Source organism: Callithrix jacchus, chromosome 13 (assembly GCF_049354715.1).
Source record: "Callithrix jacchus isolate 240 chromosome 13, calJac240_pri, whole genome shotgun sequence".
Taxonomy (NCBI): Eukaryota; Metazoa; Chordata; class Mammalia; order Primates; family Cebidae; genus Callithrix; species Callithrix jacchus.
Genome location: NC_133514.1, coordinates 86,193,883 through 86,216,193, shown reverse-complemented (window position 1 = coordinate 86,216,193; position 22,311 = coordinate 86,193,883). Strand labels below are relative to the sequence as shown.

The 22,311-nt window shown below is 36.8% G+C and overlaps 1 long non-coding RNA gene across 2 annotated transcripts in view; it reads right to left on the bottom strand.

Annotated features, from left to right (window-relative positions):
- Positions 1–22,311, bottom strand: part of LOC108587879 (uncharacterized) — a 39,022-nt gene that overhangs the window by 9,502 nt on the left and 7,209 nt on the right. Inside the window, exon 2 of one of the 2 annotated variants that reach the window (XR_013525333.1) lies at positions 1,888–2,029. The exons of the other annotated variant lie outside the window; for it this stretch is intronic. This is a non-coding gene — a long non-coding RNA (uncharacterized LOC108587879). The remainder of the gene's footprint in view (positions 1–1,887; positions 2,030–22,311) is intronic. 2 annotated transcript variants of the gene reach the window in all.

Below are 22,311 nucleotides of genomic sequence, written 5' to 3'. Positions count from 1 at the left end.
ATAGTAGATTCTCAGTAAGTACTTGTTTAATATAGCAGACTTGTTATTGCTATCTTGATACTACTTATAAATATAAAATCTTGATGTTCTTTTTAGGCCTCTTCAGTACAGAATTCATTTATTCATTCAAGTATGTATTGGTTGCTTACAATTTGCATGTGGTTTCACATCTCCATCAAAATTCTAGCCCTAATCCTGAGGCAGGTAAAAGGCAAGTGTGACTCTAACGGCTTCACACTGTGAGCCCCTGATGCACGTCAATGCCAAGTCTAGATTCCTTTCTTCCTGGGTTTTGAATGGGGGTAAAAGGAAGGGGGTGAGTGCCACTACTGATGTCTATCAAAAGCCTGATCTCTGATACCACAAAGAAAACAATTGTAGACATTTGTCCATCTAAGATAGAACTATTTGCCAGCTCTTTGCATCAATGTCATTATATAGAAATGGGTAAGTATAGATTTAAGCTGCTGATTTCCCCCAAAAAACCTACTTCTTGTATTGCAAAGAATTTATTTTCCTCTATTGCTATATCGTTTCTTTATCCTGCCTCCTAAATGTATTTATATTTATTTATAAGTATTTCCCCCTCTGTCAACCCTTATTTTCACTAAATCACTAAATCCTATTCCCATTTGGTGCATCATTTTACCCAACACCTCTCTTTTTTTTCTGTCCCTATACTATTCTTGATTGAGTGTATCACTAATACACAGCTTGCACCCTCTCTAGCCCCCTACAACTCAGTGGTCTTCTTTCTATCATCTTGTCTATTTTAATTAGTCTACAACATTGTTACCAGATTGATCTTCTAAATCATTGCTCTGATCTTGCCTCTGATTAAGGATTCCATGACAAAATGCTGTTTCTCATGACAAACTGATTCATTTATTATAAAACCAGAACAATAACTCATTATATCTTTAGTTTCCCAGCATACCTTGAGCTAAAATCAATGCCCAGTTTCAAGAGATGTCCTTACATGAGATTTTCTGTTGAAATTGCCACACCCACTTTCATTGTGGCACTTCCTATTTTTGTCCTTGTTCAAGAATATGCTGTTAAATCTAAGATCTTTGTGAAATTTGGTAGGTTGACAAGAAGAAATAATATGATTGCAATTAAAATTTCTAAAAAACTTTGTCTTCTTCAGCAGATTTAATTTAAATGTAAAACGGAATTTATTAATGTATTAATTGGTTGATTGAGATAGGCCTCTCTGCATTGCCTAGGCTGATCTCAAACTCCCGGATTTCAGTGATCCTCCTGCCTCAGCGTCCTGAGTATTTGGGACTGCAGGCACCCACTACTGTGCCCAGAAGAATTTTCTTTTAAGGTAAACTATTTCCTTTTATTCTCAGAAAGCCTTTTAGCAGAACCGTGCCTCTGTGGACCTTAATGCAGCTTGGAAACATGAAGCTACATCTCCATAGATCTACATTTCTGCATTTTATAAAGTATCTATGGATCATACTGAGGTATGTGTTTGAATGGACATTCTCTTTTGGCTGTTTCAGGCCCACTCTCTCCTGACTTCTTTCAGTACTGACTCCTATAGACTTCATAACTGGGGCCCTTGCCTTTGGATTTGATTGGGTTCAGCAAAGGGGGTGTACAAGCAGGAGCTCAGATAGACAAGGATAAGAGAATCTGAGATTTTTGTTGCCTCATAAAAATAAGGTACTCCTTTGCAGATGGGTGTCTGTGCAGCAATGGCTGAGTTTTTATCCTCTGAGAGGTAAGCATCTCTTATACCTACTGTGTCTCATTGGGTTCATAATAGCATTCTCCACTTGCAGCGAGTATCTGGCTGCTCACTAATGTTACTATTTGCTATTGGCCTCTCTTAATCTGGCTAAGTAGTCTCATTATCAAACTATCTTTAGTTACCTTTTTTTGCATTTTCTATTTCTTTCTTGCTTGTGTCTGACGTATACATGTGACTTCTTGTTTGCTTGAGCAGGAAAATGAGTTGACATTTCTGTCCATCCATCTCTATTTCCTCCAAGTGGCAAAAAGTCATGGTCCTTGCCTCACATGGGGAAGAGTCAAAGAAAGTAGCTGGATTGAGCCTATGATCTACTTTATGCAACTGACATTTATAATGTATTAAATATAATGTGTTATATTTTAATGAAGTTTAATTGTCCTAATGAAGATTTTAGGTGAATTTAATAATCCTGTGTGAGTGGGAGTTTCTACTGTTCATTATCAGCAGGAAGAATCAGTTTTATGAAGGGAAATGAAAACTTGGGAGATGGGATTCAGATAAGGGTGAAGGAGCTACATTGTATTTTCATTGTAAATGTTAACTGGGCCTGGATTTTAAGGCATAATAGATCCTGGGCATTTCTGGTGAGCATTTCAGGTGAGTTTATGTAGAGTGCAGTATTACAGTGGAGGGCATCCTTGGAAAATCCAAATACCGCCATTTCAATTAGCAATAGCTCTCTATTTTAGCCTGCTTTGGTTAGCAAGATTTTACCAAGAAACTTGTTGGACTAACGGAATGGTCTCATCATAGTAGGTCACTGAGATGAATTAAAGTATTTGTAGTCCAGTGGTGACAACTGAAAGATGGCCGTAACCAGAAGAAAGCAGTTTTAAAACGGTCATCATTGGCCAGGCACAGCAGCTCACGCCCGTAATTCCAGCACTTTGGGAGGTTGAGGCAAGTGGATCATTTGAGGTCAGGAGTTCAAGACCAGCCTGGCCAACATGGTGAAACCCTGTCTCTACTAAAATATCTATGTCTGTAGTTCCAGCTACATTGGAGGGAGAAACAAGAGAATCGCTTGAACCCGGGAAGTAGAGGTTGCAGTGAGTCAAGATAGTGCTATTGCACTCCAGCCTGAGTTACAAAGCGAGACCGTTTCAAAGAACAAACAAACATAAAACAGTCATCATCAAAAGAGGCAACAGCAAAAATACATAGACACCAGGTGTTGGGTCTTGAGTCTACCTGTGGTAGCACCCATGGATACTCTCAGAAATTTGAGGAGCATTAGAGGTGGACTGCCTATTGCTGTGTGCATGAGCTTGTGCCAACATGACTGACAGACATGACTGACAGACATGTTGGCACAAGCTCATGCACACAGCAATAGTTCCTGGAAGAGTCATTGGTTCTGTTATATAGTTTTTCATTGCTGAAGCCAGGTCATTGTGGCATAATTTTTTAATGTCTGACTAAAGTCTTCTGCTGTAAGCTTATCTTTTTCTGATTTTTTTTTTTTTTTTGGCTATCAGGATATAAATAAAAATAAATAATCAAGTACACACTCAATAAATATGTGGCAAAGAAAGGGGAAAGTGTTAGGTAGATGAGGCAGTTAATATTGTATAGCAAGTTATGACTTTGAGTAGCTAAATGGCCACAAGCAAATTACCTAACTTCTCTTTGCCTCCATTTCTTCATTTGTGAATTGAGTCTTATAAAATGCTTAGCACATACAATTGCTGCAAAGAATTTAATCTTTTAACATATGTAAAGTACTTTTATCGGTGCCAGTCATAAAGCTCCAAACATGTCAGTTATTAGTATTATAATTGTTACTATTTTTATTATAACCAATATTTAATAAAATATTTATTAAATAATTATAGAAAATAATTGGTTAGAAATTGGTCAGTAATGAAAGCTGAAACCCTTATTTTCTAAAAAAAATTTTATCAATTTTCACCATTATTTTTTGTTCTTGTTTTATTTTTTAGAGACAATATCTCACTATGGTGACCAGGTTGGTCTCAAGCTTCTGACCTCACACGATCCTTCTGTCTTGGCCTCCCAAACGCTGGGGTTACAGGCATGATCCACCAACCTCAGCCATACTACATTTTTTTTTTTGTTCAAAATCATGTCTCCTATGTTTGAACTATTCTGATTTTATTACACATATACACAATTGTGTATGGAATGATGTGCTATCTTACCTTTTCTTTTCATCTCTCTTATGTATTTTAATGCCCGCAAGTTTGCTATTGCCTTCAAGCCTGGGCTTTTTCTCAGGCTTCGTTTGTGTTCCTTCTTGTTTCTCTCACATTGTGGAATGGAGAGCTTGAGCATAAATTGTATGTGTAAACTCACAGGAAGTGATTAAACAGAAAAGTATTATAGCATGTTTATAATGATTATGTATTTCCATGTCACTATTTCAGGTTTAGCAATCAGAAATTACACCATTGCAGTAGTAATACTCACTGAGCAAATAGAGAATTTGATTATTTTTCTCTTTATGTCTGACAGTCTCTCTCTCACTACACTATATTAGATAAAGCCACACTGCAGGGGCTAGCAAGCCAGAATGTACCTCTTAGTTTTGGGAGAAAGAATGATGAACATGATAGAGATGACACTTATTTTCCATCCAAATATCGATGTCCTGAGTGCAGAGGATCCCAGTGTGCTTGGAAAATAACATTGTCATCATCCCAGCATATTCCCTGAAGAAACTGGTTTATATAAGCAGATTGGTAATTCTTCATATTATTATAAAACTTTTGATACTTGAGAAAGTCCAAATTTGATCAAAACATCTCCCCAATAACTACAACACCTCAAGTTTCACAACCGATTTTTGTCCTAGGATGTAATGAATTCTGCACCCCTCATTTAAGATGTAAAGAATGGAGAGAAAGTGAAGTATTGCATGCCTTAAATAGTTATTCAGTTGTTCTAAAATGTGACCAATACTTGGGAGTGAAATTCAATGGAGGTAGGTGATAAAGAAGAAAGAATCTGGGCTCGTGAGTGAGGTAACTTGGTTTCTACTTTTGAGATTCCCACTTCCTTGATAGACAACTTTTCCCAAATGCGTTCACTGCTTTTAGTGTTATCTGCTCATTCATAGAGCACCTCTGGGTGCAATACAGTTCCCTGGGCTAGCATGGCTTTCAGTCTCAAGAATATTAAGGTCCATTCAAAAAATGAAGATGGGTCCCTGTCAAAAGTCAAATGCTAGGGCATTGCAACAGGTGATTCCCAAACGACTGGTAACAGCATATAGTAATTAAAAGGATAGAGGATCAATATGAACAGAGGGGTTATAGAGATGGGATCTGAGAAGTCTGTGAATGATTCTCTGAGGTCTGGAAAAGAGTATATTGTGAGCTAGTAAAATACATTTATGAGGTAAGACTTTTGGTATAAACTTGGGATAGAAACTTTTTATTACTCATTTGAAATAATTATAATGAGGGAATTTAGTTTTATGATATCATTAAAATTCCTGATAGCTTACATAGATTCTACACTCCTATCTTCACTCAGTTTGTTAGCTAAAAGTTAGCATTTGCTGTTTAACTCAGGATTTATATGGGAAAGAAATTCTTGGGATATCTAGTTCTCTGTGGTTTAATAATTTTTTTTTAAAAAAGATTCTTTTTAAACAATGCCAAATGGGGCCATCGATTTTTATTTCCAACTAAGCAACTAAAGTCTATTCTCTGACAAAAATGAAGAATTCCCTTTTCAGCTGATAAGGCACAGAGTGTATATCTTTGGATGGTCATAAAAAGAAGTTGGCTTAGGCTATCCATCTGCTTTTATGAGGTTTTGTTAACACAAAGGGACAATGAGGCTGAAAGTGGCTTTTAACTTATCTGATTCTTATCATATCTGACATCCTTTCATGAAGGAAAATAAAAGTCAGGTGGATGTTAAATTAGATGCACATTTCTAAAATAAAAACAAATGTGAAAAATGGTAGGTTTCTCCTTTCATTCTCAGGAGCTATATGAGAATAAATGTTGCTTGTGATTTAAACAAATAAATTTCGCTTTATCTCCCTGGCTTTGATGGCATGTGGTTAGCACAGCACATGAACAATGAAAGAAACATAGGTGTTAATTCCAAAGCAATCTATTTAAAAACCCTCCTGGACAATTATCTCAGTGGTCCATGTTGTCTTCTGTAGCTGAAGATTGTGATGTAGTCATTGCGTGGTGAGGGCAAACACACCATGGAAGAGGATATTATTTTCATTCTAACAGTTTACTCTGGGTTGTACATGGACCCCAAACATTTTTACATTTTAAAAAAGTATAATTTTTCAAAAGAATTGACTAATTTAATTATAAATTCAGGTTTCATTTTGGAAGTGAAATCCATTCTCTGTTTGTGTGATTGCTGCATGTATATTTCAGGATGAGAGAAGCAACCTCAATGGTTGCCTTATCTGTAGTATTAGAATCCCTTCTAAGAATCCTTAACTGGTGTTTCTTCAATACCTGTTTTAACACCTTGGCTAAGAGGGAGTCCCTAACCGCAAAGTCATCTGATCCCAATGTATACAGCTCAGTTTGATAAGCAACCTCTCTTTGGCTGAACATTCTCTTTTAATATACATGAATTAGCAGTAGCTTTTACAACACAAACAGTGCTCTGTCCACATATTAGTGCTTCAAATATTTGAAGTCCTCATTATTTTATTTTTCTTAGCTTTCTCTTTTATTTACATTCTCACCTGCTGTAACTTTTAATCAAGTGCCTTGGTTTCTAGCCTTCTTATCATCCTGGTCATTTCTCTGTGGATTTGACTTAATATATCAATGTTCTTGTAAATACTTTAGAACTGAACACTGTACTACCGATGTGAGCAGATGAATGTAGAATATAGGGAAGACTGACTTAGATATTATTTTTATTAATGTAAATTAATTCTGGTTTTCTTAGCAGTCATATTATGTGACTTGTAGTCAACAAAAATCTTGAGACTTGTTTTCAATCTGACCTGCCGATAGGCACTTTCAGACATGTTAAATAATGTAGTAATAAGAGTTAACATTATTTCTACCTAAATTTTAACTTGTCCTTTGGGTCCTACACTTCCTATTTACATGTGCTATATATTTATGACCCTGCCTTCAGGACTTTAACTAAAGCATTGATTCCAGATGTCACAGGCAATTCTCATAGAATTTTCAAATAAAATAAATCACTATATATTTCTTTGTCAATAGTCATAGCAATGTGCTCCCATCTCATGGACTTCCTCTGCTTCCTTAACTTTCCCTAAGACTTTAGGCTTTTCTGGTCATGATTCAGCTCAATTTATGGACAAACTAGAGAGTGTTTCAAGAACTAAGGCGTGTCCCTTACTCCTCAACTCAGAGACTGTGCTAAGTAGTCTAACTGTTCAAATAGAAAGCAAGATAAGAAAAGGGAGAGTGTTAATAAAAATGCAGTACTTTCACCCAAATGGGCTTTTTTATATCTACAAGATGAGCAGTTTTATGTAAGGAATCCTTATTAAAATAATCAGTTAATAAGTAACTACCAAATTTACTTGTGGTGTAGGCATACAGAGGAGGGATAGATATCGTTTGTGCTTTAATGGATTTCACACTCTAATGTGAGAATTCAAAGAATCAAGATGAATTTAGTGAAAAAAATTAAGAAATATGAAGTATTTTCAATAGATATTTTAGTTCACAACATACCAGAAATTACAGATACATGCTTGAGTAACTCTGAAATGAGTGTGTCAGGCAGAGAATGAGGAGGTGGCGTGGCAGCATGGTCTAAGGAAGTTCTGACAGAAGGAACCATTTTGGTGGGTCTTTCAAGGGGAAGATTGGGATGATGTTCTCAACTGAAGAACAGCATGAATTGTTTTCATTTACACATGAGTGTTTCATATTTTGGTATATTTGGCCACTCCATTCATGTGATCAGGCTCACATTTATTTGCAAAAATTAATTTAATTCCACTACAACTCTTGAGGCAAATAATTATTAACAGTTCCAAGTAATGGGATCAAGTTTTGGACAAACATTGGAATTAGATATTGCATTGATACTGGGTAACTTATAAAGAAAAAGAGGTTCAACGAACTCACAGTTCCACATGGCTAGGGAGACCTCACAATCATGACAGAAGGTGAAGGAGGAGAAAAGACACATCTTACATAGCAGCAGGCAAAAGAGAGTGTGTAGGGGAATGTTTCTTTATAAAATCATCAGATCTCATAAGATTTATTCACTATCACCTCCTGCCAGTTTCCTCCCATGACACCTGGGGATTATGGGAACTATAATTCACTATGAGATTTGGGTGAGAACACAGCCAAACCATATCACGTATCCCAATTAAAGTCTCCTCCTCCTCATCCTCCTTATCCCCTCCTTCTCCTTCTCCTTCTCCTTCTCCTTCTCCTTCTCCTTCTCCTTCTCCTTCTCCTTCTCCTTCTCCTTCTCCTTCTCCTTCTCCTTCTCCTTCTCCTTCTCCTCCTCCTCCTCCTCCTCCTCCTCCTCCTCCTCCTCCTTCTCCTTCTCCTTCTCCTTCTTCTTTCAAATGAAGACCTTAGAAAACTACACATCACTTCTGAAGTCCTGGGAGAAAAATGAGAAAACCAATGCCCAGGGAAAGGACCTGCATGGTGCAAATAGGCTATGTCCAAATTACCAGATTGGGGAGGTCCAAGAGTCCCAGCAACTGAAATTCAGAGTGGGCCAAAGTGCTGTAGAGAGCTTTGAAACACTGGTCAGGAACAAGGTTAAATTCAGCCTTGCTCCAACTTTGTCAGGAACTAAACATTGTGAATGAGTTCTTAAATAAATTCTGTATTTTTTTTCAAATCTCCTTTCTCTGAACTGTTTTTATGAAACTCTTCATGTTAGATTATCTTGATATGTGACAACAAGACCATTATATATTTAGTCCAAAGAGAATTTTTTCACTTTGCTGAAAAATAAATCAGATAATCTCTATGGAAACCTCCGCAAGGTATTAAATACATTGTTTGGAAATGGTCATTAAGCACACTGTTCGAAATAGAGTAGGGCAATAAACAATATGGGACACAGTAAATTCATGAAACTCATGTTTTCTGCACTTTGTGAACTGGATCTGAAGACAAGTCCAAAAGAAGGGATGCTGAAATATTTGTGCACCTATGAATAGCTATAATAACTATAATAGTGTTCTATGGAGAATACTTTAAAGAATAATGTTCACTTGAGTGAATGAGTTTTAGTCTGCTTTTAAAAATGTCAACTCAACCAATTTATAATGATATCAGATATTATGATTATTATGAGGCTATAAGATTGAGAGGCAGGTAATTCTATTGAAAAAAAATTTGTCTTTTCAATTTAGAAATCATTTTCTTCCATCTTAAAAGGCTAAAGCTGTATTTATGGACTTCTTACATCCAAGGGAATTGCAAATCTTACAAGTCTAAATTATGCCAAATTTGGCTTCAACATGCAAATTTCAAAGTTCTGTAGACCAGAAATGGTCTCTGAGAATCTCCCACAATGTATTATACTATATAATATTGCCAGAAGTGGGCTAGGGATACGGAGGTGTGGACAGAAGATGTAAAATCATGATGTTCAAATGGATTAGATGTCCCTCATCTAAGGACATCATTAGATATCCATTATAAATTCCACAATAATTACTTCCGCCTCTTTCAACAAAGTAATGAGGAATTAAATTGGGAAGAAGAGAAGGCCATTCTGAGCCATATGCTCAATAACTGCATGAGTGTCCTTTCTTTGCATGGCTCCTCAGCCTCAACACTTGAAAAACTCACTCAGTCTTGAAAGCAATTACCATGGTATTTCTGAACTTTAAATTCCTAGCAGGCTTTAGATTATATCCAAAACATCTATTCCTTAGTGCAATGACGTGATGTACTTTTGAATTTACATGCATTTAATTAGTTGCAAAGTGAGAGATCACATTAATGAGTAGGCTCCCTGTGGCAGAAGAACAAGTGTGTGAAAGAGTTCAAAAATAAATTTTCTATCAGCTGAGAAAGTGGGAGTCTCTCTCGCCTACATGAATCAGTGCCAGGCTCATGGGGAAGGAATGTATCCTAGTGTGCAGAGAGATCCTGAGAATGGAGTCATTCCAGTTTATCCTTCAAGTTCTGGGCAAGATCCCTAAAGGAACATAACCCTGCAATGTGGGGTCTGTGCTATTACTAGGCTACAGCACATAGTGCAGCACCTCAGAAAATGTGTTGTCTTTGTTTTTTTTTTTTTTATAACATGCCTATGTAGAAAGGAATGAGAAGCCCTCAGGCATAATTGAAAGACTACAGCCAAGTTTTGAGTTCTGTCCCTGCCAATGTGGCCTTGTGTGTGTTACTAAATATTTATGAACCTCAGCTTCTTCATTGACAGTTGGTGAAATTAATCCTTACCTCATGCACATGTGAATGAGTATTCAATGCCAGAGTAGAGGTGGTATCTGTCTGAGAGCCAGTTGTGCATATCACCACTTTTTCAAGTTCTGTCTGGGAAACTTTCCTTTAGTTTTTCTACATGTGCATGCCCCCAATCAAATAAATCCTCCGTGATGACATCTTTGTTTCCACAGAGTCTCAGGGGTTATCTCTCAGGAGACCAATGAATAGTCTCCTCACAGCATTATCAAGATTTACTTTATTTGAGTTACTTATTCTTATTGCCATCTTCCTTTCTGGGCTGCTAAACCCTTAGCAGTAGACCCAGATATGTTACATATACTCACAGACAATTTCCTCCTTCTAATCACACCCACTGCTAGTCCCCAGCGACTTTTCGTTCAGTCACATATTTTTTTCTTGGTGAAATGAGGAGGTTGGAAATTTGCAGATAGTAGAGACACAAGGTAGCTCCTGACAAATTTATTTACATTTCCTTTGCTTGCTGTCTTCCTCTTTGTGTTTGCCAGCTCAGATTCTTAGTCCTTCTTACGTTTTTCAGAATATGCTCCCTGGATTCATCCAGTGCATTTGTCAGTGAAATTATTATTCTGTCTCCAATCAGCCGACTTCTGACCTATCAAAAATCATCTGGTGCATGCTTCCATTTACATTGATCATGAATATGATATTTTATATTACCTACCAGAAGAGGCACAACTATAATGCACTTAATAAAATTGGTGAGGGAGGATCTATTCCTTATCAGAGAATGAGAGACACACATCTACCACCTGTTCCATCTTCCTCTGAACTGCCCTTCAGCTTGCAGGAAACTCATTTCCACTAGATTTGGCATATGAATGCAACCAGATTCTGCAACTTGCCCTTCATGTTCTTTGTAGCATCATTTTTTCTAGGGAACAAGAGTCAGGCATGGGAGGACCTTGATCAAAAGGAAATGACATCATCAGAAGATCCGCAGTATTGAGACAGCTACAGCAGTTTCAGTATTTGATCTGATATTTTCTCATTAGCTGTTGTTTCAGTACAACCACATGTTTAGATGGCACAAATAACTTCATCTAAGTGACTTTTCACACATCACCTTTTCTTAGTGCCTTTCCACTCCCCCACCCTCATTCTCTAATTGGGCCACCTTCCAATTTTCAATCTCCATCCTATAGTAGACCTCATTAGCAAGCCCACAATTAGGAATTAGCAAAAGAAAACAAAATCCCAACTCATGTCTGAAACGAACTGTATTAGTTTGTTTTCACACTGGAAGACGTACCTGAAACTAGGAACAATTAAGCGGTTTAATTGGACTTATAGTTCCACATGGATAGGGAGGCCTCAGAATCATGGCAGGAGACAACAGACACCTCTTACATGGTGGCAGCAAGACAAAAATGAGGAAGAAGCAAAAGCAAAAACCCCTGATAAAACCAGCAGACCTCCTGAGACTTATTCACTATCACAAGAATAACGTAGGAAAGACTGGCTCCCATGATTCAATTACCTCTCCTTGGATCCCTCCTCCAACACGTGAGAATTCTGGGAGATACAATTTAAGTTAAGATTTGCGTGGGGACGCAGACAAGCCATATCACGGATTTGTTCTAGGAAACATCGAATTTTAAAGGAGAATATAGGGAGGATGGCAAAGCCGGATCCAGTAATCATTCGACTGGAATTAAGACACTTGTGTTCAGGATCTCAAAACAGCTTCTAGGAAGATAGATAATGAATCTGTCAAAGCCACCCCGTTGTTGTAGATTTTTCTTCTGTAATGTTTAAAATGAGGAGACACACATAAACCATCTCTAACAAATCTCTCTCACCTCAACTATGTTGTAAGTTTATAAATCACTAAACATCATAACACAATGATGTCATGTGAAGTAGACATTTCAAGGTAAGAGTCTCTTTTTAATATTCTCAAATCCTTTATCAAGGTGACTATATACTCTGTTTATGTGAGACCAGTTTACACATTTCCACATAATATCAACTAACAGTCCTGAGTAAGTATGCAAAGTCATACAAATATGAGTGGACAAGTAACAGGACACAGGTTGATATTTTAAGTGATATCACTGAAAGATTGTGCTCTACACATTCAAAATGCCTGAGAAATGTCTTAAGAGAGATTTTTTTTTCAATTTTATTTTCTTACATGAACAAGATCTTAGTGAATTGTACAAGGGAGAAAAGTAAAAATATTAGCAGACTTAAAAATCCAAATCCCTACATTTGTCCAGTGCCACCAGAAGTTGTTATTGTTGCTGTTGTTTTAGACATGGGAAGGGAAGCCTTTATTTATTACTTAAACTTTAAGTTCTAGGATACATGTACAGAATGTATAGGTTTGTTACATAGGTATACATGTGCCATGGTGGTTTGCTGCACTTATCAACCTGTCATCTACATTAGGTATTTCTCCTAATGCTCCCCCTTCTTAGTAGCCCAACCCCCAGCAGCCCCTGGTGTGTGATGCTTCTTTCCCTGCTTCCATGTGCTCTCATTGTTCAACTCCCACTTATGAGTTGAAAATATGCAGTGTTTGGTTTTCTGTTCCTGTGTTAGTTTGCTGAGAATGACTGTTTGCAGCTTCATCCATGTCTCTGCAAAGGACATGAACTCATCCTTTTTTATGGTTGCATAGTATTCCATGGAGTATATGTGCCACATTTTCTTTATCCAGTCTATCATTTATGGGCATTTGGGTTGATTCCAAATCTTTGCTATTGTAAAGAGTGCAGCACTAAACATGTTTGTGCATGTGTCTTTACAGTAGAATGATTTACAATCCTTTGGGTATAAACCCAGTAATTGGTTGCTGGTTCAAATGGTATTTCTGGTTCTTGATCCTTGATGAATCGCCACACCGGCTTCCACAACAGCTGAACTATTTTACACTTCCCCAACAGTGTAAAAGCGTTCCTATTTCTCCACATCCTCTCCAGCATCTGTTGTTTCCTGACGTTTTAATGATCATCTTTCTAACTGGCATGAGATGGTATCTCATTGTGGTTTTCATTTGTATTTCTCTAATGATGAGGGATGATGAGCTTTTTTCATGTTTCTTGGCTGCATAAATGTCTACTTTTGAGAAGTGTTCGAGTTTTTTTTTTAATTAGAAAATGTGCTTGAAATTATTTTCTATCTGCAAATTTGTAATCAAAATTTGTTATACTTTGTACAACAGTGCAAAATATTCTTGTTTTGCATTCAAATTAAAATGTACATTTTATCAATTTATTATTTGGAAATGGTAATGACGTACTTAAATTAAAATAAAATCATTCACCTGTGGCACATGCTACCATGAAATGTGAAGTAGATATTTTCTAAACTGATTATCAGTTTGCATCATACACAGTTTAGGGAAAATAAACTGTGTGTCATGAATTTCTTATCTAGTGTCATGAATTTCCAAGGTCCTCTTCAAAATGTAAGTTTTGTTTTACTTTAAGATTTTGTTTATGTTCTAACCTTTCTGTGCTTATTCAAATCTTCAAACTGTGCAGAAGTATAATTTTGATTAATTTTTAAAAAGCTAATACTTTTATTTGAAGAAAAAGAATGACAGAAAGGAGAATTCCAGTTAGGCCTATTTGCACATAGGGTTCATTTCTAATTTCTTTCTCTTGCTTATTTAGCTAACTATTTTGTATGATTTTTTGAAGTACAGGATTGCAGAAAACAGCTTGCAGATTTTGGTCACTTTATGAAAATCAACTGTATTCAACTGAAAATGTAAACAATTCTGAATCCCTAGTCTTATTCCAAAACCTCGTGTTGGCAGCTGGAAGTGACAATCTATTTTCTCTTATAGTGACAGCTTGACTGGAGATGGCTTTGCTCTAAGAAGCCTGTTTTCCCAATTTTAAGAAAACTTTCCTATCGCCAAAATCATCTCCAGTGGAGCTCCCTGGGGGGCTTGTTAATCTCGAAGTCACGATCCAGAGAATCCAACCTGAATTTTTGCCTCAGAAAGCCATGTGTTTCCTCAGCTGCAACTGTGGTCTGATGCTCCACTGAGGCAGAAACCAGAACTGCTTTCTTTGCCGTTGCTGATGGAAGGGGGCAGCTGGGGTTATTTCTTGAATGTTTTATAGCCGACCTACTCTCACCTTACTCCAAAGATACCCCTGCTAATTTACAGGGCATGACAAGAAAATCCTCAACTGTTTAAAAATGATCCACTGACCAGGCGAAAATTTCATAAATTATTCTACCAGAGGTTTGGACATTTTTCTAAAATCACTTCAAAAGTTAAAAAAAAAAAAAAAAAATCAAGATTTGAAATGCATGGACGTAAGAGTACTGAGAAAAAAAATGAAAGAAACTAGGAAAGAGTAAATATGAGAATGGAGGCTTTGAGTCATATAATCCATAAACAGAAGATATGGAAAAATAATTGTCATTTACGGAAAGGATGGGCCAGGTCAGAGAAGAGTAGGCTTGTGCCCAAGATCCACTCAGAGCCCTATAATGTTCTGAGAGTCAGCCCTGCACAGTGGTGGGATGGGTAGGGCATGAGCACCTCCACCTGGTGCAAACAGTACCTCCTGCACAGTGCTCCCTGAACAGTGCTCCCAGCAGACACAACCTTTACAATTCAAACCCTTGCTTGTATCTGACTTAGATCTTCATTGCCAGATGCTCAATACTTTTCTGATTTTCCTTCAATTAGTAATGGCTTTAAACCCTTTAGCTTTCAGTTTCACTTTCCCTTTTTCCCCATTCCCCATGCTCTCTCAATCAAATGGTTAGTGATCTGGAGACAATTAAAGGTACTGGGAGACTGGATGTTATTAAGGGGCACTTTACCAAGTGGACTTTTAAAAGAGAATAGTTACTTTCTAACATATAACAGTAACAAATTTTGACCAAGGTGTATTCATTTTCTAAAATCGAGGATAGCCTGTCCTAAGCAGTTATCTGCTGCAATCCTTTACTATTGTGTAGCTTATATGGACACTATCAATATTCACAATGCAGTCTGTTATTGAACCTAGGTTAATTGCATTGAAGGCTGAGATCTTTGCCATCCCTTCCTCACTTTTTTTTCCTTGTGATTCTAATTTCCCTACCTTATGCAAAAAGAATACCAAAATAATGATTCTAGGAGGTTTCTGGAACAGAAGTTAGCCTTTTTTCTGTTGAAGTTTTAAGTACCATTTAATTTGACTCAATTTAATACCTATTCTCTTTGAACATCTTACACTTACCCAGCAGATGCCAAGTGCCATTAGCATCAAAAGAAGTCATCTCTGCCCCTAAAGATTGATTATCCATTTAGTAAAATAAGGCATAGTCACAAAATAAACAATAAAAGCAGGATTTGAATGAACATTCAAACACACAGAAAAATACTGTATCTTAATGAATGCCTGGTTGAATATGCTAAAGATGTCTCTATAAAAGCATGATATCCTGGCTCCAAGAAGAGTCATCTCACTATATCCATGAGTGCTCAGTGATACCAGGAGTGCTTCCTTCCAGATCCCCTCTTTAAGAGTGTTGCTGACAAGTTGCATATGAAAACACACAGAGGAAGGTAAGCAATGTGACAAGGAGTATGTCTCCAAAGAGGAATCCTGGCAGTAACCAAGGGCACTTGGCCTCCAAGTGACAAAACTAAGCTGAGGGAAAATAACTGCCGCCAGTCATTTGCATATTTATTTTCAGAAGAATTGTTCTCTATTGTTGCACATAGTAAAACTAAAACAAGTGGGAAGAGATTATAAAGAAACCAAATTTACTTCAATATTATATTATTTTCAAAACATTAATAACAAAACTATATACCATATATTTTTTCATTGTAGAGTAAAAATAACCAGCTATATTTTTATAGTTTATGGTGGGTGTTATCTGATTTTATAGATTTTTGAAATATACAATGGAATTTCTAAAAAAAGCATAGTGATACATCTCTGTGGTGAATGGCAGATCTAAGAATTAAACCATATCTTCTGGTGCTAAATCCTTAATTGAGCCATCACTAGTACTTTGGATTCATGCTAAAGACGGAGCTTGCTCTCTGTCACTGAAGGAATTCAACAAGACACAGCAGGCCCAGCTCTGGGGGTTCTTAATTAGGTAGGATCTTTTGCTGGGAAGCTATCTCAACACTCCTGCAGCTCTAAGATTTTTTTTAAACTATTAACTGTAGAATTTTCAAAGTAATTCATAAGACAATTTCTGTTAAAGTTGTTCATGGCCAATAACAGACAAGTTACATTCAGTGAATCCTCTCCCTGTTTGAAAGTCTGAGTTTTCCAGTGCTGCCTTCTCTAAGAGGTCCAGCTGGGCTTCCAGTTGATAGACTCTTATTCCTTACTTTAAGTGTCTATTAGACACTTAATGATATTTCTGCCTCAGTCTTTGGACAACGTCATTCCTTTCAGAGCCTGAAGAGAACTGAAAGCTGTAATTCCTGGGATAGTAATTCTTTCTCTCTTGCATCCTGATTGTTCTTCTGTGAGGCCAATAATACATCAGCAGCACTTTTGACTCTTTAGAAGCTTAACATGTGTACTCAGACTCACAATGAATCAATACCTACCAATCCCAATAAGGACTTTGTCTTAGTTTTTAATTTATCTAACATTTAGCCTACATTATTGTTTTAGAGTTGCCAATGCCTTCTCCCATTGGAGATTGAGATTAACCACCAAAATCCACTACACTTTACATTCCTGATCTATTTTGGGGTGTTTATGAGATGTGCTAAGTGCATCAGAAAGCAAAGAGCAATGAACAGCTACTAAATATTTCATGACTTTGCAGTCCAGGAAGTTGGTGGAGGCATTTCTGCATCCAAGCACAAATTCACATTTTGGGGAAAAACAAATGTAGGCTGTGCCCATATATGTGCAAAGCAGCAATTAAACCCAGTAAGTTCTTCAGCTGGGATTTAGGGCCACATCTCACAGTGCAGTGCAGTATGTTTGTCAGATACCTTGATTGCAGGTGACTTTGATGAGTTTCTCGTCTTACTGTTAGGTGGATTATGCTTAGATTAGTTATCTGAGTGGAAAGACAGATAGTTTTCTAAGATTTAACAGGAATGACTTAGAAGACTTTTATATGAGGGTAAAGCATACTGTAAAGTCTTAATCGGACACAGAACTGTTACAGAAACCAACATTGTGTCTGGAAAAAAAGAGCAAAGAAGGCAAAGGGCTTTCTCATCAAAGAGTGGTAGACTGTTTGCATTCCTAAGGCAGAACTAGGATAAGTAGATTATAATAAAGGCAATATTCTACCTCAATATAAATCATTAATTATAACAGTAAAACACTGAATTAGCTCTCCCAGAGCTTGCAATCCCTGATGTATGGAGCATAAACTGGAGGAATGCAGAGAGGGATGTTGCAAAATGGAGAAGTAGGTCAAGGCGAATGCCAGAGTCTTTTGTGCCTGAGTTGAGGATTCATATTATCTTCCTGCAAAGGCAAATTCAATACAGAATACCGCTTGATGGGCACAGAATTAACAAGATTCAACTGCTTAAGGAAACAGCATCTCAAGGTCTCCTAGAGCTCTTCTCTCAGACAGGAGAGATTTGTCAAGTGGTAGCATCTCCTGAGCTGATACATAAAGTTCACAGGCTGATCTCTGGCAACTGTTTCTCTGCTGACTTTCATTTCCTTTTTAAGGTTCCTTCCTGGTCTGCCACCTTTATTTAGCCCAACAAACCCTTTCTTAAGCATCTTAACGAGGTATGCTCAGTAACACCATGAGACCTCTTGTGTGGACTCAACCTTAAATGACATGTAAGTTAACATTTTGGACTGAGATAATTAATACATTTTCTGGGAATCACATCCTCTCCAGCCAGGGTTAGCTCCTGGAAGGCCTACCTCCAGTATAACACTTGAAGACACATAATTAAATATGACATTCAGCAATTCAGAAAATTTCTCCTGGCCTTAGCTCCCTAATTTCTGATTTTGGTTCCCTTGTTTTTTGCTAGTATTTAATTTGTTTGCACATTATTGGTGCTTTTGTAGTTCTTTTTAGCTTCTGTTTTAATTTCTTTCTATGATGCTTCTCCTTATATTTGGTCCCTAAGGATCAAACATAGCAGTTAAATAGAGGGGAAAAAAATCTACATCCTGCTTGCCTTATACCTTCTCTTGCAGCAACATACCTCTGACTTGGTGATTTTAGCTGATACTTTGTGTCAAATACAACACTACCTCTGTTGTGCTCATTCTCCACTTCTCTAAGAGGAATGGAAGGAACAACCATTTGTGATTTGGGTGAAAATGCAATCCAGTTCTACCATTTTTCTCATTACTTTTACTAATTTGCCTTTTTCCTCTCCATCCTGGGACATTTTAAAGGTTTTGTTCTATACCACTGATTTAATTTTTAACATTGTTAAATCTATTTTGCCATTTTCAATTAGAGTTTAAACTCCATTAGTGCAACAGAAGTTTCTTTGCATTTTCCAATAGCACATCCTATTTTTCGAATCTTTTATTAAATATAACAGCTGATATTTATTGAGAACCAGTATGCCAGTTCAGACACCTAATACTAAAATAACAAGCATTACTTTATGAGTGTTACATTGTATCTTCTGCCACTATGACACTTTCATCTCTGAACCTTCTCTTTATATCAAGTTCTACTTTTCTATAAAAATTCTGTTTAAAAACAACTTTTAACTTTTTATAGAGACCACATTCTGATGTACTACTAAGAATTTGTAAGTATTTTATGTAAATATTTCTGGAGCAAATATAGAATTGTAAGATGCTTCAGAGGTCTGTTTTCCCTCTTTGTTACTGTGATAACATTCCTTTTCTTGTGCCACAACTTTTTACATGCTTCTTTTCTGGTTGCTTTTTTGCACATGTGTGAATCTGTCTGAGTCTCAGTTTCCCTGTGCTGCCTGATCCCACCTCTTACTTGCCTGAACAGAAGTGCTTAGTTAATTTACAATTTATAGAACGCTCTTTTCCTTAGGTTATTCATTTCTCTTGTTTCGTTGAGACTCAACTCGAGTGCAATATATAACTATCCACACTCCTCTTATGCATGTGACACACTGTTACAATTATGGATAGGCTTAAAAAATATGATGGGAAAGTAGACTCCTGGAAAATCTCAAAAATCAGCACTTGAACAGTGGAATAATCCATGCCCAGTTTTATATTTGGTGCAGACACTCATCTCTAAATCAGAGGAGAGTGCAGGGAGTGCATGAGTTTCATGTGTCTCTCTTTTGGTATTTGGAACAGCAGACTTGGTAGATTTCACCAAGCCAAGAACAAAAATGTCAGTGATTATTTTTTTCTCCAGTTAGCCTTACTTTTTCTTGTCTTTCTCCTCAGTGAATTTGCTTTTCTATTTTCTCCATCTTCATAAGTATTTTGGTTAGAATGTTAGGGAAGCTCTATCTGAGCTAGAAAGCATTTTAAACCCAATTTCCATCCCAATTTCTCTAGGCACTACTGACAAGTTGTAGAGGTGAGTTGAGAAAAAGGACAAATCAAAAGGTCAACAATATATATGCCAGGATTAGAGGATAAGACATATGAGTTGAGGTATAAGAGATGAAATTTACAGAGTCTACAAAAGAGAGGTCTCCAAGGTAGGATCTCTATGACATGATCTATAAATATCAAAGTAGCAAAATAAACAAAGCAAATTATTTACAGTCACAAAAGGTAATAGGACAAGAATGATTACCTGAATCTAAGTGAAGGAAAGTTTACAATAGTCTATAAAAAGAGTTTTTAATGAAAGCAAAACAAGCAACAAAACTGACACAAAAGTTAAGATCTATCACAGACCTGTGCATAAAATATACTTTAAATAAATTTTTTCTAGGCAAGAAATGTATATATATGTTTAAAAAACATATGATTGTCAAATATTCATTGTAAAAATTAAGATCAAATCTTGGCATTATCTGCTCCCTAGATATAGGATCTTTGACAAGATACTTTAAATATGTATAATTAGAATGACATCAGTTCTTTTTATAAATATTATGGCAATCATATCTTAAAAATGATTTTTCCTTCATTCTATAACCATTTCAAGTCATAGCCTCAACAAGGATAGGATGGGATTTTATCACACTTTGCTGGCACCATCAACTTTTCAAGTTAAAAGCATATATGTCAGTGCTAAACTCCTGGACTCGACTTATTTCTTGCTATCTGATTTCCACTCTTCCATTTCTGCTAAGATTTCTGTTTTCACTAATGAGCTCTTACTTTTCAAATGGAATGACATACTGTCACTGCTATTTTTACATGACCAATCTGAAGCACTAGATGGCATTGACCAACACTTGCTTCTTCAAGGGTCTTTTTGCTTGCATTCTATTCTCCTCACGGCTTTCCTAAATCTCTGTATGTTTCTTCTTTATCTTTTCAATAATATGGATGTTGGCATTAAAGGATTATTGTGTAGATACAATTTAAAAAAAAAACATGCAAAGTCAGGTGCCGTGGCTGATGCATTATCTCAGCACTTCGAGAGGCCAAGGCAGGAGGATCAGTTGAGCCCTGACATTCTGCACCCCCCCGGGAAACATAGCAACACTCAAGCTCTACAAAATTTTTTTTAAATTAGGTGGGTATGGTGGTGCATGCCTGTAGCCCCAGCTACTCAGGAAGATAAAGTAGGAGAGTCACCTGAGTCCAGGAGTTTGAGACTGCAGAGAGCCATGATCACTGCCTGGGTAATAGAATGAGACACTGTCTCAAATAAATAAATAAACAAATAAATGCCCAAAATAATTCTTACCAAAGCACCTTGAAGAGAGAACACAGAAAATATTATCTTGCCCAATTTTAGTTCATCTATCCATTCATAAAGGCATGTTAAGATTTCTCTTCTTTCTAGAAAGCACTCCATAGAGAATCTCATCTCTTCCTGTTGTTTCATTTACTACTAATAAACTGAAGATCTCTCAATCCACAACCTCTCTTCTCAGCTCCAAATCCATAGTTTGACTGCTTTCTTTACATATTTGACAAGATATTCCAAAAGCATATCAATCCTTTTTTTTTTTTTTTTTTTTTTTTTTTTTTTTGAGATGGTCTTTCTGGGTCACCCAGACTGAAGTGCAGTGGCATGATTTGAGCTCATATTTTTAGTAAAGACAGGATTTTGCCATGTTGGCCAGGGTGGTCTGGAACTCCTCACCTCACATGATCAGCCTGCCTCCATCTCCCAAAGTGCTAGGATTACAGGCATGAGCCACCCTGCCCTACTAAGCATATCAATCTTAATATAAACAAAATTGGACTCATTATGTATATCTCTCTGTTTACTTCAGCCAGTCTATACTTTCTCAATTCTGTACCTTGAGATACCATAGAAGTATCTATGTGTGATAAAGTCACATATTATCCTTGTTGTAATAGAAGTAATGCTATTGCCTGTCTATGGAAACCAGTGATGCAAACAGAAAACCTCAGCCATCTTTGATTCCTGATCCTTTCTAATTCTCATGCATCCCAGGCACACCATCACCTGCCAGTTTTTCTTCAGTCATGTGACGTGGCTCACATTTTCCTTTACAGTTTCTCTGCCATGGACCTAATTAATCTAATTCAGATTATGATATTTTCTCTGCAGGACAACCAAAGAACCACCCAGACATTTTATTGCTGCCTAAGCTTCTCCCCACTTTAATTCACTCTTCACCCTACCTCTAGAGAGAGCTTTGTACGTTTTGTAAATTGCCAAACTTTTCATATTACATTTCTACTTAAAAGCCATCTTCGTCTTCACATCACCTGGTGTGTAAGTCCAAACTTCTCAAAATTGAAAAACAAAAATAATAAAAAAAAGCTATCATAGTTTACTCCCAAGCTGTCTTTTGAGATTTCTCTTCTGCCACCCTTCCAGTACTTCCATACTTAGCACTTACCAGACATAACAATGTTGTGCATTACCTGTCCTTTCTTCCATGCTTTTTGAAGAGACTGCATTTCCTACACTGACTGTACCAGACTCAATCAGTTTCTAAATTACATGGGGCTGGAATAATCAAGACCCTCAGCTCAATTTCTCTTTTACTTGAAAGGTACTTGACAAATGAGTGAACTTGAAAGGTACTTGACAAATGAACTCTGGTTTTTTTTTTTCTTTTTTGAGACGGAGTTTTGCTCTTGTTGCCCAGGTTGG